Source organism: Ambystoma mexicanum, chromosome 12 (assembly GCF_040938575.1).
Source record: "Ambystoma mexicanum isolate Mex_15411 chromosome 12, UKY_AmexF1_1, whole genome shotgun sequence".
NCBI classification, from domain to species: Eukaryota; Metazoa; Chordata; class Amphibia; order Caudata; family Ambystomatidae; genus Ambystoma; species Ambystoma mexicanum.
In genome coordinates this window covers 310,024,123-310,040,563 of record NC_090936.1, presented here as the reverse complement: position 1 = coordinate 310,040,563, position 16,441 = coordinate 310,024,123, and positions in this window count along the sequence as shown.

Genomic DNA, 16,441 nt, shown 5'->3' with positions numbered 1-16,441 from the left:
TGCAGCAAATCAGGAAGGGGCTCACTCTCATCCTCTTCTTGCTTTGAAGCTAGCAAGAAACATGAGACTTCTGCTCGCCTGTGGAAAGGCTTGAGCCTATTAACATAGAATACCTGAGGGGCTACCCCTGGGATTCCCATGTCAACCAGATAATTGACCTCGCCCATCTTGGAGATTATCCGGAAGGGTCCAGTCCATTTATCTGCCAATGCCCGAGGCTTGGTAGGCTCCATCACGAGGACCTCCTGTCCCGGAGTCCAATCTACTTGCGTTGCTTTAAGGTCATACCAGTATTTGTTCAATTCCTGGCTGGCCTTGAGATTCGCCGTTGCTTGACCCATCATCTGTGTCATCCTCCGTCTGAGGCCTAACACATAGTCCCCCACTTGCTTGGCGGGACCGGGAGGGGTGGCTTCCAAACCTTCTCAGATACTATATTCACATTTGTTAGTAAGGAGAACTCTGATTTATAATTTTTTCTGCATGCCTTTAAAAGTGGTACTTACCCTGGACCCAAATATTCAGTTAATGACAAAGATTTAAGTAGATTTTATTTAAGCCAATCAATGTGTCCTTATTAAGGTAAAAACGACATGTGTTCCATGATTTTCATGGCAATCAAGAAACATTTGTCTATGACAAATTCATTTCCTTTTGGGGTGGATTCCATCCTTCCTACTGAATACTTTTTGAATGTATAGATGTTTCTGTTTAAAATATACTTTCATCCTCTTCACATGATGTGCATGAGAAATCTGCTGTGAAACTGTTATCACAACAGGCGATGGGTGCTTGTATCCTCCACCAGGTGCAGACCTGACCGGAAAACAGATATATACCAACAACATTTCTCCAACCACTTAAAAAATATATATATATAGTATGTATGTGTTATCCGAATAAACCGCAATAATGAACACAACTATAGCGCTTGAACTGTGTAAATACTCAAGGTAGTCCAAATATATCAATAAAAAGAAACGTTGAGTTCATTTAATCACAAGCTGTATGTATATCAGCAATGGCGCTAAACCCATATACAATATACAACGTATATACAAACAGGGCACAATGTATGCACAAAGCAATCACGTCCAACGGACACGGCAACCAGTTTCTGCCTTCTTCCCAACCCCAGTGTTCCAGGCAACATGTATGTGTATTGAGGGTTTTGAACTACAAGCCCTATCATTCCTTGGACTCTCGGTTACAGAACTGAGACAGAGCTGATAGTTCATGACAACACAGATTTTTCTCTTACCACAGTTCCTGAAACAGAACAGCACTTATGTGGACATGGGCAAAGAGGTAGTGTTTTAACGTCAAGGTGAACCACTATGAGAAAGGGGAATCAAGTACCAGCAGCTGCAGTATGCAAGGACAAAGCGAACCGAAATGTAGTGGCTGCAGGAGATGAAAACAGAGGAACACATTATTATCTCAGGAACTTTCAGAACTTCATATCAGCTGCTAAGTTCAAGGCTCAGATATTTGCTGGTATGCTACATTGTCGGTTGTCATAGGCACCTCAGGAAAGTCGTTGAATGGCAGAACATGGCCAAACTAGGACAAGATACTTCATGTTTCTGGATCCTCAGTGACGGTCGTCACCAACGGGATGACTTGGGAGCAAGATTGTTCTGCTTTTTATGATTATAGGTTGGGAAACTTATGGTTCCTTTCTGTAGTAGGCTCCTCTGGAAAACACATAATTGGTGTTCACTGCCTCTCTTTTATAAGTGCATCAACCACTGGCTGGATCAGGTCTAAAATTACAACATTCAGCATCTGACTCATATTCTAGGGGTCTCTGTAGTTACTGCTTTTATTGAGTCTTCCGCCCGTTGGGTCATACACTTTAGCATCAATGAAAAACACTTCTCTAAAGACTTAGGGCCTCATCACGAGTTGGGTAGTAGCCCTTAAACCCAGCGGTAATGGAATTAGTGCCGCCAATGGCGCTCTGCCAGATTACGACTCAGCGCAAATACCGCCATACACAAAAATATATGGGCGCCATTCCAGCTGGCGCTATTACAGCCAGCGCTATTACAGCCAGAGCTAATAGCGCCAAAAACACCAAGCACAACCACAGCCATATCACAAGTGCATGTGCAGCAATAGTAGTGATGAAAACCGGTGCTAAAACAGCCAAAAAATACGTCCAGCCTTGAGATGAAGAAAATGAGCCCAGGAGTCTGCAAGTAAGCCACAGGTGCATGCAATGCACACCAGAGGGCTACATAAGACACACCCAGACCCCAAGCACTGTTTCCATCACCATGCTGACATTATCATTTGCAAGCTGGGACAGGCAGCTGCTCATGATGTGCCTGGACCTTGAGATGCAGGCCAACCAGGCCAGGCACAGCGAGTCCAGGGGGTGGGTGAGAAGGAGGAGGAGACCACCCCAAACAATGTGAGCACCCATCAGGCCATCACCCTGGGCCCTCAAAAACAGCCAGTAGGTTACTGAGTACCACCTAAACAGGGAGACCATCACAGAGCTCCTGGCCACAATCCAGGAAGACATTGGGAGCAGAATCAATATCCCTATAGGTGTGCCCCCACTGGTGAAACTGGTGTCTGTTCTGCAGTTCCTCAGTATAGGCACCTTCGAACACACAATGGCCATGATGCATGGTATGGCACAGACCACATTCTGTGAGGTCCTGTCCCAGGTGCTGGATGCCCTCCTGAGCCATGTCAGCCAACATATTGCACTGTCCACAAGCCAGGCCCAGGTCAACATCATGAAGGCAATGTTCTATGCCACTACACAATTGCCTAATGTCTTAGCAGCCATTGACTGCACCCATCTTGCGTTGGTGGCACCCCAGGCCCATGAGACCATATACAAGAACTGAAAGCACTATCACTCCCTCAACATGCAGGTGACTTGCAGGCCTGACCTCATCATCACCCACTGCTGTGTCTGCTGCCCAGGTTACACCCACAACTCCATGGCCCTACGCAACAGCACACTTCCAGGATACTTGGAGAGACATAGAGGACAACAGACCTGGATAGTGGGTAAAATCCCTGCCACATATGCACAGCGAAGCACCAAACCAAAAAGGGGTGGGAAGTGTCAACACTGAAACGAAGCATGGCATGATATGTGGATGCACTGGCAGTACTCGGGCAGCACCTGCACCAATGACAGGGTGCACACAAGGGAGCATTCACACGTCAGACACACCTGGACACACATGCTGATGTACACACACCTTTACCATCATAACGACACTTTATAATGCATGTACCACAATGCATCAGGAATGCAGCACTGAGCAGATCCACACAGCAACACCCAACAGCATCTTCACCCGTGCAACAGCCATGTGCACATGTGCAGTCACCTGGGCCATGCCACAGAACACCCACCACATTGCCACAGGGTGCATGTGGAAGCAAGGGCATGCAGACGGTTAACAATGCCATGATACATCGTAAAAGCAGACCCAAGTATGAGACAACTGACTGATGTCTGTATGACACCCCATGCAGGTGACTCTGGATATCCGCAGCTGGCATGGCTGATGACCCGTGTATGTGACCCACATGCACTTGACGAGACTGCCTACATCCATGGCCACAGCGGACATGTTTATGCATTGAGCCCACCTTTGGACTCCTCAAGGCATGATTCCGTTGCCTAGATCGCACAGTGGAACCCAAATGTATGCCCCTGATAAAGGTGGGAAAATTGTTCTGGATTGTGCAATGCAACACAACATTTGTCTGAGGAGGAATGTGCCACTACCCCCTGACACGGACATGCAACACTCAGAGGAAGATGCAAGATGAACAACATGAGCAGGAGAGAAAGCAGACACTCACAGGGATGACTTGAGGGAAGGGAGAGTGGCCCGGCAGGCAATAATAGAGTATTTCTTCTAGAATGATACCCTGCATTTGTCTATTACTCCTCCTTAGGGGCTCTTCCAAAGCACCTAGCATGCCCTTGAGAGTTTTATTAAATCTCTCAACCAGACCATTGGTCTGGGGGTGTTAAGAAGTGGTAAGAAGTGGAGAACTTGTAGGTTACCCCGCACTCTTTCCACATGGTTTTCATGTAACTTGACACGAAGTTGGATCCTCGGTCAGAGACAACCTCCTTGGGGAATCCAACACGGGTGAAAATGCCCAGGAGGGCCCGGGCAACTACCTTGGCAGTTACAGTCCGAAGGGGTATAGCCTCATGGTACCTGGTGGCATGATCTACCAAAACCAGGATGAACTGATGTCCAACTAACGTGGGAGGGTCAAGGGGACCGACGATGTCGATGCCCATCCTCTCAAACGGTGTGCCAACCACTGGCAATGGCTGCAGTGGGGCAATGACACTGCCTCCAGTCTTGCCAGACAACTGACAAGTTGGGCAGGTCCTGCAGTGGGATTCCACTTCTACTCCCATCCGAGGCCAGTAAAAATGGGCAGAGGGCCTCTGCTTAGTCTTCTTGGTACCAAGATGACCAGCCAAGGGCACCTCATGCGCCAACTGCAGTAGGAAGGGCCGGTAAACCTGGGGTACCACCAACCTCTTTAGGGCACCAGGTTCAGGCTTAGTGGGCTCACTAACAAGGAGCTCACCCTCCCAATGAATCCGGAATGTCCAAGGCACTTCTCCGTGTGCCTGGGACAGGGCCTGTTTCCTCAGACCCTCGAGAGATTGACACTCTCTCTGTCCTTTACAGAAGTCCGCCTGGGAGGGTCCCCCTTCAGCTAACAAGCATTGAAGATCGGGATGATCCTCCGGGTTGAGAACCTCTCCCACAGGAGAGTCTTCTGGCTCTTCTCCCACAGGAATTGAGACGAGGTTTACCACTGGACCCAGCCCGTCCGGAGCATGGATCCCAATGGGTGCTGTAGGAACAGCAGGAAGAGAAGGCGCTCCCTCCACAGAGGTGGCCTTATTGCTCTTCCTTCGTCTTGCCTTAGGCCACAAATTCGGCTCGGGTACCTGACTCACAGCCAGACCCGGTGTCACCTGTGATCTAGTGACCGCAGCAGCAGTCATGGGAAGACCATCCGCGATCAATCCCATCTCTACTAGATCGTTACCTAACAGAATGTTAGCAGGGACATTGTCCTGAACCAGGACAGGAAGCTTTGCTGTCTTGTCTCCAATTACGAGTGTGACTCGGGCTACAGGCGATAATTTGGCAGGCCCACCAGCTAACCTGGTGGTTCTCAGAGGAGCATCTACATAGTCCTGTGGGTTGAGAAGGGTCCTGTCCACCACTATCATGCTTGCCCCAGTGTCTCTCAAACCAGTAGAAGGCTGGCCATTCAGGAGGACACTTCTCAAAAATCTACCGGTGTTCTGTGGGATAGTCGCCAGTACTTCCATGTACTGGTCCCATACCCTAAGGGACACTAAGGATATCTCTACGGGAGCACCAAATGTGAAGTCTCCACTCAACCTTTCTCTAGCTGGATTCTCTGACATTCAGTGTCCTTGTCTTTGAGTTCAAGATCCCTATTCTTGAGTTCAAGATCCCTATTCTTGAGCTCCACTTGGTGAGCCAACTCTTCCTTCTTCAGCTCAGCATCTATTTCCAACTTGCGATATTCAAAGGCCAATTGCATCCTTAATAACTCAATCTCCAAAGAATTGCTGGGGTTCGGAACAGAGGCAGCAGGAATGGCGGCATTCCCAGAAACAGATTCAGTAGAAACCCCGGGGCGGAGTCCTCATTGGTTGCATTCCCCCCTTCATCAAGAGTTTCACCATCGGTCTGATAGTCCACCATGGCAGCTATCAGCTCAGCCCTAGACTTATCCACAAAGACTAACTCCCTGGCTTCACAAGCACCCTGGAGAGCTTCTAAGCTCATCCGAGTCAATTTACCATTTGCAATAGACTCCATTGCTTGTAATGCAGTTATTTTGTACACACCCAAACCTTAATCGAATTATGTGCAGATATTTTGTAAGTGGCACGGTTATACCCTGATTCCTAAAACCATAAGCATCCCACCGCTGCCACCAGTGTAAAGACTGGTAGGGGGTGTCTGTACTTCTGCTCTCTATATGGTAGAGGAGAGGCACAGCGGACCCCAGCCAAGATTCTCTATAAGGTAGCAATGGACGAGCAATCAAGGCCTAGCTTCTCAGGAGGTGATGCGTGCTGCTTCTTAAGTACAGTGTAGTCCCTGGACCCCCATAAAGGAATGTCCACATACTGTATTACTGAAAACACAGTCTTTATATAATTAATATTCAAAGGTATGTACACAATCACAATAATGCACTTTGTACTCGGAAGTCAATAATGATAAATATATACAATTCTAAAGTGGTACCACTAAAGTTATCAAATCTCATTAAAGTGCATCAACTGTACGGTTAAAATGTCACACAGATTAATAACGAGGAAACCAGCAATAGAGATAGGCAGGAACGTAAGATGGTTGAAATAATAGGCAGAATACTGACCACTACCACTAGGCACAGTTCTGTGTGGAGATCCCCCCACCTGGGCAACCTGTAGATAAAGATATATAGCATAAGCCCAGTCCATATAATGTTCGATAATCTTACTTCTTCCTATTAAGGTTTTACCCCCCCAATGTACCTGGTGGAGTAGAGTTCTCCGACGATGCGCCGACCGATCCTTCTTGAGTGCCTCCCTTTCAAGCGGGAGCCACGTATCGTCGAGAGGTGTCGGGGAACTTGGCGTTTGGTTTCGAGGAATCGACGGCCCTTCTTGAGTGCCCTCCCTTTAAGGCAGGAGTCAGGGGTCGTCGAACGTCCGACGGTGAACAGGGTGAACTACGGCAGGGAAGTGGCAGCTTCGTTCCTAGCGGTGCTCGTCGACGACAGAACGTTGGCGTCCTGCAAGGAAGAGGCGTGCGGGGCACCTCAGTGATGATAGTTCTGGACCGCAAAGAGATGATGAAGAACTGTGGCCCAGCAAGGGTGTCGAGTCGTCGGCGTCTCTGTGGTCTTTAGGTGGCAGGAAACCCTCCGGTGGATGCTCCTCGGCGCGTCGACAGTCGGGCCTTCTCCAGCAGGAGACAAGCGGGTGACGATGCAGACGAGAGCGTCAGATGATTAATTGAAGTTCTTAGGCAAACGGGAGCACGGCGGCTCCGGTCGGCGACGGCGGTCGGCGACAGTGGCGGACAACAGTCCGGGTGCTTCTCCTTGGAGTTCCGCAGCAGTCCCCGCATCGGGTCAGCAGCCTGTCGAAGGTCTGTCTACCAGGGAGCGTTGGCAAAGATCAGCTGTGCACGATGGTTCCTCGTAGCTCGGGAAGAGGGCGCCTTACCAGGTCCTCTCTGGGTCAGTTTCTGGAGGCACAGCAGCTTTCAGATTGCGGAGGAGAGCAACAGCAATTCTTCTCGTCCAGCAGGGCTTCAAGGTCAAGCGTCAAGTACTCCAGTTACTCGTCGTAGTAGACTTCAGTGCTGAATACGATTCCTAGCACTGAGAGGTCCCCAGATATACTGTTGATCTCCCATTCATTCCGCTGGGTCACACTCAAGCGTCCAATCACGACTACGGGTATTCATGCGGGCAGGCAGCCAATCAGGCACACAAGATATTCAGGCCATTCACTTCTCTCCAGACACTCACAACAAGTTATGTGTATTGGGACAAGTACCGAGCCATTCAACACTCCAAGCTGCATTCATACCATATTCGTCACACACTCTATTCACCCCCGTCCCACCCACAGGAGGTACCCACAACATACATCACCGGGAAGGCTCCAGCTAGCCTTCCCAGCCCTTCACAACAACACCATATATGGCATTTCCACCCAACAGCCAGTCAGGGGCAAGGGACAGAGTAAGGGCTTCCCAGGACTTTGGGAAAACATGGTAATGGACGCAAGAGGCCAATGGGGCCATTTTTTTTCCATTAGGAATCAACTTATCCCAATGGCAGGGCCGGGGTATCCAAAAATGGAGGATACTCTGCGCACCTGTCAAATACATCATGGAGCTGCCACCAACCCATACCCTGCTCTGTGGGCCACCCACAGGTGCCCAAAAACATACACTAGGGGCACAGGGTTGTACCCCCACCCATGGGAGCCATAAGGGTATCCCACGGGTCCGTTCACCAAACCAAAAGAGAGCTGCACCGCCAGGAGTCCCACATTAACTCCTGCGTGGAAAACAAGACAGAACACACGATAAAAAGCAGTAAAGGACAAGGATACGGAGGCCCTGTCCCTCCGATGCATTTCCAGCATCACAGTCGCCCCCCCCAGACTGAGGTGAAGGATGCCTAATCTCCCACGGGATAGACACCTTCATCCAGACGGTAAACATACCTTCTGGAAAGGCCATCTGCATTATCATGACTCTTCCCTGGTCTGTGCTCTATGGTGAAGTCTAGCCCTTGTAGGCTAATGGACCACCTGAGCAATTTCGTGTTTTCACCCTTCATCTGCATAAGCCACTTCAGGGGCTTATGATCTGTTTGGACCTTGAAGGTAGACCCCGTAAGGTAGGGCCTAAAACGCCTAAGGCTCCAAACTATACTAAAACATTCCTTTTCAACAGTAGCCCACCTAAATTCTCTACCCTTGAGTTGGCTACTGATGAATATTATAGGATGTTCTCTCCCTTTGTCATCTAACTGGGACAAGACAGCTCCAATTCCGGTGTCGCAGGCATCCATCTGGACGATAAAGGGTCGGCTGTAGTCAGGCGCACACAACACGGGTGCCTGACAAAGACTTTCTTTCAAGCCATCAAAGGCCCTCTGACAATCTTCAGTCCAATTGGCCTTCCTAGGCTGCTTGGGTGAAGTCAGAGCTGTCAGTGGTGCAGCTATGGTTCCATAGTCCGCCATGAAATTGCGATAGTACCCAGTGAGGCCCAAAAAGGCTCTCACCTGGGTTTGAGTAGTGGGAGTCTCCCAGTCCTGTACATCCTGTACTTTACTGGGGAGAGGTTGGATTCGACCCCCTCCTACCTCATGCCCAAGATACGTGACTTTCGACTGAGCTATCTGGCACTTGGTGGCCTTGATAGTGAGGTTAGCCCTCTTTAAGGTCTGCAACACTCTACCCAGATGTGTTAAGTGCTCTTCCCAAGTGGAACTGTAGACGGCAATGTCATCTAAATAAGCAACACAAAAGGCTTCCAGCCCACTGAGAGCATGATTGACCAATCTCTGGAAGGTGGCAGGGGCATTCTTCAACCCAAAAGACATGACCCTAAACTGGTAGAGTCCCTCTGGTGTTGAGAACGCCGTCTTTTCCTTGGCATGGTCCGTCAGAGCTATTTGCCAATAGCCTGAGGTGAGGTCAAAGGTGCTCACAAATTTGGCAGCACCTTTGGTGTCCCCGAGCTCATCAGCCGTGGGCAATGAGTGCGCGTCAGTTTTGGTGACGGCATTGACTCCTCGGTAGTCCACACAGAACCTCCAATCCTTGGTACCAGCCTGGGAACTTGCCTTGGGGACAAGGACCACTGGACTGGACCAGGGACTGGTTGAGGGTTCAATAACACCAAGATCCAACATCTTGGCGAACTCAGTCTGGATGTGGTTCTTAACCGTATCTGACATTCGATAGCTCCTGCTCTTGACAGGCACGCTGTCACCAGTGTCAATCTCGTGCTTACACCACGGTGTAAGGCCTGGTGTCAGCGAAAACAGAGAGGCATACTGCTGGAGCAAAGTCCTGTAGGCCCTCTGCTGCTCGGTTGTCAAATCTGGAGAGAGCTGCACTCCCTCCACGGAGCCATCCGGAGGGTTGCTATGCAGCAAATCAGGAAGGGGCTCACTCTCATCCTCTTCTTGCTCTGAAGCTAGCAAGAAACATGAGACTTCTGCTCGCCTGTGAAAAGGCTTGAGCCTATTAACATGGAATACCTGAGGGGCTACCCCTGGGATTCCCATGTCAACCAGATAATTGACCTCACCCATCTTGGAGGTTATCCGGAAGGGTCCAGTCCATTTATCTGCCAATGCCCGAGGCTTGGTAGGCTCCATCACGAGGACCTCCTGTCCCGGAGTCCAATCTACTTGTGTTGCTTTAAGGTCATACCAGTATTTGTTCAATTCCTGGCTGGCCTTGAGATTCGCCGTTGCTTGACCCATCATCTGTGTCATCCTCCGTCTGAGGCCTAACACATAGTCCCCCACTTGCTTGGCGGGACCGGGAGGGGTGGCTTCCAAACCTTCTCAGATACCATATTCACATTTGTTAATAAGGAGAACTCTGATTTATAATTCTTCCTGCATGCCTTTAAAAGTGGTACTTACCCTGGCCCCAAATATTCAGTTAATGACAAAGATTTACGTAGATTTTATTTTAGCCAATCAATGTGTCCTTATTAAGGTAAAAACGACATGTTTGCCATGATTTTCATGGCAATCAAGAAACATTTGTCTATGACAAATTCAGTTCCTTTTGGGGTAGATTCCATCCTTCCAACTGAATACTTTTTGAATGTATAGCTGTTTCTGTTTAAAATATACTTTCATCCCCTTCACATGATGTGCATGAGAAATCTGCTGTGAAACTGTTATCACAACAGGCGATTGGTGCTTATATCCTCCACCAGGTGCAGACCTGAGCGGAAAACAGATATATACCAACAACATTTCTCCAACCACTTAAAAAATATATATATATAGTATGTATGTGTTATCCGAAAAAAAACGCAATAATGAACACAACTATAGCGCTTGAACTGTGTAAATACTCAGGGTAGTCCAAATAGATCAATAAAAAGAAACGTTGAGTTCATTTAATCACAAGCTGTATGTATATCAGCAATGGCGCTAAACCCATATACAATATACAACGTACATACAAACAGGGCACAATGTATGCACAAAGCAATCACGTCCAACGGACACGGCAACCAGTTTCTGCCTTCTTCCCAACCCCAGTGTTCCAGGCAACATGTATGTGTGTTGAGGGTTTTGAACTACAAGCGCTATCATTCCTTGGACTCTCGGTTACAGAACTGAGACAGAGCTGATAGTTCATGACAACACAGCGTTTTCTCTGACCACAGTTCCTGAAACAGAACAGCACTTATGTGGACATGGGCAAAGAGGTAGTGTTTTAAAGTCAAGGTGAACCACTATGAGAAAGGGGAATCAAGTACCAGCAGCTGCAGTATGCAAGGACAAAGCGAACCAAAATGTAGTGGCTGCAGGAGATGAAAACAGAGGAACACATTATTATCTCAGGAACTTTCAGAACTTCATATCAGCTGCTAAATTCAAGGCTCAGATATTTGCTGGTATGCTACATTGCCGGTGGTCATAGGCACCCCAGGAAAGTCGTTGAATGGCATAACATTGCCCAACTAGGACAAGATACGTCATGTTTCTGGATCCTCAGTGACGGTCGTCACCAAGGGGATGACTTGGGAGCAAGATAGTTCTGCTTTTTATGATTATAGGTTGGGAAACTTATGGTTCCTTTCTGTAGCAGGCTCCTCTGGAAAACACATAATTGGTGTTCACTGCCTCTCTTTTATAAGTGCATCAACCACTGGCTGGATCAGGTCTAAAATTACAACATTCAGCATCTGACTCATACTCTAGGGGTCTCTGTAGTTACTGTTTTTATTGAGTCTTCCGCCCGTTGGGTCATACTCTTTAGCATCAATGAAAAACACTTCTCTAAAGACTTAGGGCCTCATCACGAGTTGGGTAGTAGCCCTTAAACCCAGCAGTAATGGAATTAGTGCCGCCAATGCCGCTCTGCCAGATTACGACTCGGCGCAAATACCGCCATACCCAAAAATATATGGGCACCATTCCAGCTGGCGCTATTACAGCCAGAGCTATTAAAGCCAGAGCTAATAGTGCCAAAAACACCAAGCACAATCACAGCCATATCACAAGTGCATGTGCAGCAATAGTAGTGATGGAAACTGTTGCTAAAACAGCCAAAAATACGTCCAGCCTTGAGATGAAGAAAATTAACCCAGGTGTCCGCAAGTAAGCCACAGGTGCGCGCAGTGCACACCAGAGGGCTACATAAGACACACCCAGACCCCAAGCACTGTTTCCATCACCATACTGACATTAATTTTTGCAAGCTGGGACAGGCAGCTGCTCATGATGTGCCTGGACCTTGAGATGCAGGCCAACCAGGCCAGGCACAGCGAGTCCAGGGGGTGGGTGAGAAGGAGGAGGAGACCACCCCAAGCAATGTGAGCACCCATCAGGCCATCACCCTGGGCCCTCAAAAACAACCAGTAGGTTACTGAGTACCACCTAAACAGGGAGACCATCACAGAGCTCCTGGCCACAATCCAGGAAGACATTGGGAGCAGAATCAATATCCCTATAAGTGTGCCCCCACTTGTGAAGCTGGTGTCAGTTCTGCAGTTCCTCAGTACAGGCACCTTCGAACACACAGTGGCCATGATGCATGGTATGTCACAGACCACATTCTGTGAGGTCCTGTCCCAGGTGCTGGATGCCCTCCTGAGCCATGTCAACCAACATATTGCACTGCCCACAAGCCAGGCCCAGGTCAACATCATGAAGGCAATGTTCTATGCCACCACACAATTGCCTAATGTCTTAGCAGCCATTGACTGCACCCATCTTGCATTGATGGCACCCCAGGCCCATGAGGCCATATACAAGAACTGAAAGCACTATCACTCCCTCAACATGCAGGTGACTTGCAGGCCTGACCTCATCATCACCCACTGCTGTGTCTGCTGCCCAGGTTACACCCACAACTCCATGGCCCTACGCAACAGCACACTTCCAGGATACTTGGAGAGACATAGAGGACAACAGACCTGGATAGTGGGTGAGTAAAATCCCTGCCACATATGCACAGCGAAGCACCAAACCAAAAAGGGGTGGTAAGTGTCAACACTGAAACGAAGCATGGCATGATATGTGAATGCACTGGCAGTACTCGGGCAGCACCTGCACCATTGACAGGGGGCACCCAAGGGAGCATTCACACGTCAGACACACCTGGACACACATGCTGATGTACACACACCTCTACCATCATAACGACACTTTATAATGCATGTACCACAATGCATCAGGAATGCGGCACTGAGCAGATCCACACAGCAACACCCAACAGCATGTTCACCCGTGCAACAGCCATGTGCACATGTGCAGTCACCCGGGCATTGCCACAGAACACCCACCACATTGCCACAGGGTGCATGTGGAAGTAAGGGCATGCAGACGGTTAACAATGCCATGATACATTGTGAAAGCAGACCCAAGTATGAGACAACTGACTGATGTCTGTATGCCACCCCATGCAGGTGACTCTGGATATCCGCAGCTGGCATGGCTGATGACCCATGTATGTGACCCACATGCACCAGACGAGACTGCCTTCATCCATGGCCACAGCCGGACATGTGTATGCATTGAGCACACCTTTGGACTCCTCAAGGCATGATTCAGTTGCCTAGATCGCACTGTTGAACCCAAATATATGCCCCTGATAAAGTTGGGAAAATTGTTCTGGATTGTGCAATGCAACACAACATTTGTCTGAGGAGGAATGTGCCACTACCCCCTGACACGGACATGCCACACTCAGAGGAAGATGCAAGATGAAGAACATGAACAGGAGGCAAAGCAGACACTCACAGGGATGACTTGAGGGAAGGGAGAGTGGCCGGCAGGCAATACTAGAGTATTTCTTCTAGAATAATACCCTGCATTTGTCTATTACCAGCACTGAGAATAAACTGCATATGCACACAATAAGGAAGGTCCACGCATTAGTGTTGTTCAACAAATGTATATGTAATATTTTGCACCAAAAATCCCCCACCCCCACCACAAACACACCAGCCCACAATTCTGCCTCGCCCACCCATCCCTGACACCCAGCATACAATCCCCTCCTCCCCCTTCCTCCCACAAGAGTCCATGGCATGACAAGGTAGGCCTAGAGAAGTCAAGCCAATCACTGTGGTGCTGTCTGCCACATGGTGGGTTCTCTGGTCTGGGGAGGGTTGCTTGCAGAGACTGCACCCTGAAGTTGCTAGCACTGCCGCATGGTCAGTGTCACTGCTGCTCTCACCCTGTTCCTCAAATGTCACGTTAGCTGGTGGCGGTTCCTCTGTGGCGGTGTCCCAGCAGCAGAGGTGTTATCTGATGCAATTGGCATGCTCCTGGTGGGCTGGACTGGGGCTGTAGGCATGCTCATGCTGTGATAGGTGTGATGGGCTGTGTCTTCTGTCTATGGGTAGTGTGACTGCCCACTTGCAGGATAGTGGTGGTGGTGGCTGTGTTGCGAGATGGTGCACTCCCAGACAGGCCAGCTGCCTCTTCATCCTCTGATGCCTCTGGTCTTGCTTTTGTGCCTGTAGGGGACATAGTTGATAGCATTAGGTCTCATTCTCCCTTGTGTTTTGGCATGCATGAAATTGAATACATGGTGATGTTTGGGTCCCCGGGCAATTGAGCTGATGAAGAGGCCTGTTCTGGGGCATTTCCAAGTGAATTGACAATTATGGGAAAGGTGCAGAAAGTGGGGGGGCATAGGGGATTTGCATTTGGCCAGTATGGGGATGGCAAGATGTTGTTGCTGGCCCAGCTGTTATTTGGCTATCATGCTTCTGATCAACATGCATCCATGTTGCCAACGCTGGTGGTATTGCGTGTGGCGGGGTACATGGCACTGGTGGGTCCCTATGGGCCACTGCTGTGCTCCCACCATGGGTGTGTGGCACACAGCACTTGGATGTGTCCCTTGGCTGCCCTCTGCACTACTCTGACTCAAAGGGGTGGCCTTGGTGTACTGGAACATGCATGCTGCGGTAGGTGGCTGATGTGGAACCCACTCAACGCACCCTGTCGCAATGCCCGGCTTATGGGTCTGTCCACTGGGGCATACGGCTGTCAATGTTGCATGCACATCATTGGGCGGTTTAGTCACCTTCTGCCTCCTGGCTGCTGGCGCCCGCCTCTGCACCTCCAAAGCCCTTGATGGACTCCATATCCAGCACCGAGCTGCACTTGTCCTCCCATGATGTTAGTGCAAGTGGCGCTGTCCCTTCACCAGTGGACATGCTCTCCTGCCTGTGCTGGGACAGCAGTCGACAAGACACGCAGGTCATTCCACCTTTTTCTGCAGTCTTCCCCATCCCAGGGCACGGGGGCAACTGCACTGACCTCCTGGCTCATCATCTGCTAGATGGCTGTACCGCGCTGTCCATTGGTTTTGCAATTTCTGGAAGCATAGAGCTCCTCATGGTGTGCCACAACCTCATCCACAAGCACCACCAGCACCCCCTCAGCAAATGTAGGCCTTCTGAGATGATCTTGTGCAGCCTTGTCCCTGACCCTGTTCTGAGACATTGTGGCTGTATTGCTGGTGTGAATAGCTGCAGGAAGTGGAGATTTTAAATGGACTGTGTTTTCCAAAATGGCCACTGCAATACTTTCCGTTCTGGTGGTGATGCAATTTCTGTTGGCGCTAATGGCTATTAGCGCTGAATCTCCAGCAGTAGCTATAAGCTCCAGTTTTCCAGCGGTAGGCCATGTTTAGGCACATTTACTGCAGGGAGCTGTAAGAGGATTCAATTCAACACTACAGCTAAGTCAATGCCTAGTCTGGGATACTGAATGGAAACCCTTATTGATATATCTTTATGTCCAGTTCATGCGTTCTGGATGACTACCCCTATATAACACCCCTCTCTTTGAATCCCCCTGACCCCACTGAGCCAAGAAGTAGTTCTGTTTTGTAAGTTAAAAGGTTTATTTGATAATTTAAACAATAGATATATATATCACACTTTATAATAATTTAATAATTGAATATCACACTGAATCTGAGCAGTAATCAATAATGGATAGTCTGGCACTAGCACACTTCTTTATAATCAATGATGAGTGGTTATAGGATGGATAAGATAGCAACAATACTTTGATGGTTTCAAATGGATGCAATGTGGAATGAAATGCAGTACAGAAAATAACTTGATAGGATTTCAGCAAAAGACAATGTAATCACTTTCTTGGACAATTCACCCCCCCTTTATGCAATGCAAGGAAATGGAAGGAAAGCACACAGTTCTCAGAAATGCAATCAACTGTAATTCAGTTCACCCCAGCAAGCTTAGACCACAGAAGTTGGAAACACAGGCCCAAAATGCTTTTATATGTGCTGGCAATGAAGTGAAAAATATGCTAAAATGCTTTTAATTCCCTCTAGAGGTTCAGGGTGAGGATTAGTTGGTTTAAATTAGTTCAGGCTTACTTTAGCAATATTCTAGGAATGATTGGCAGGTTGCAAACGACTTTCTAACAGTTCTAGCAAGAAGCTGCTGTTTTCACACGTGGAGGAATTTTCAAATCGCGGTAAAATTCACGCGTGCTTTTTTCGCGATTACAGAGGAACTACAAGGACTAGCACTATCATTTTGGGGTCCTAGGACAGCCTAGGATCTCAGCTTCCAGATGAAAGTTACTGCACGTCTCTAGGACAAACGGTCACGGA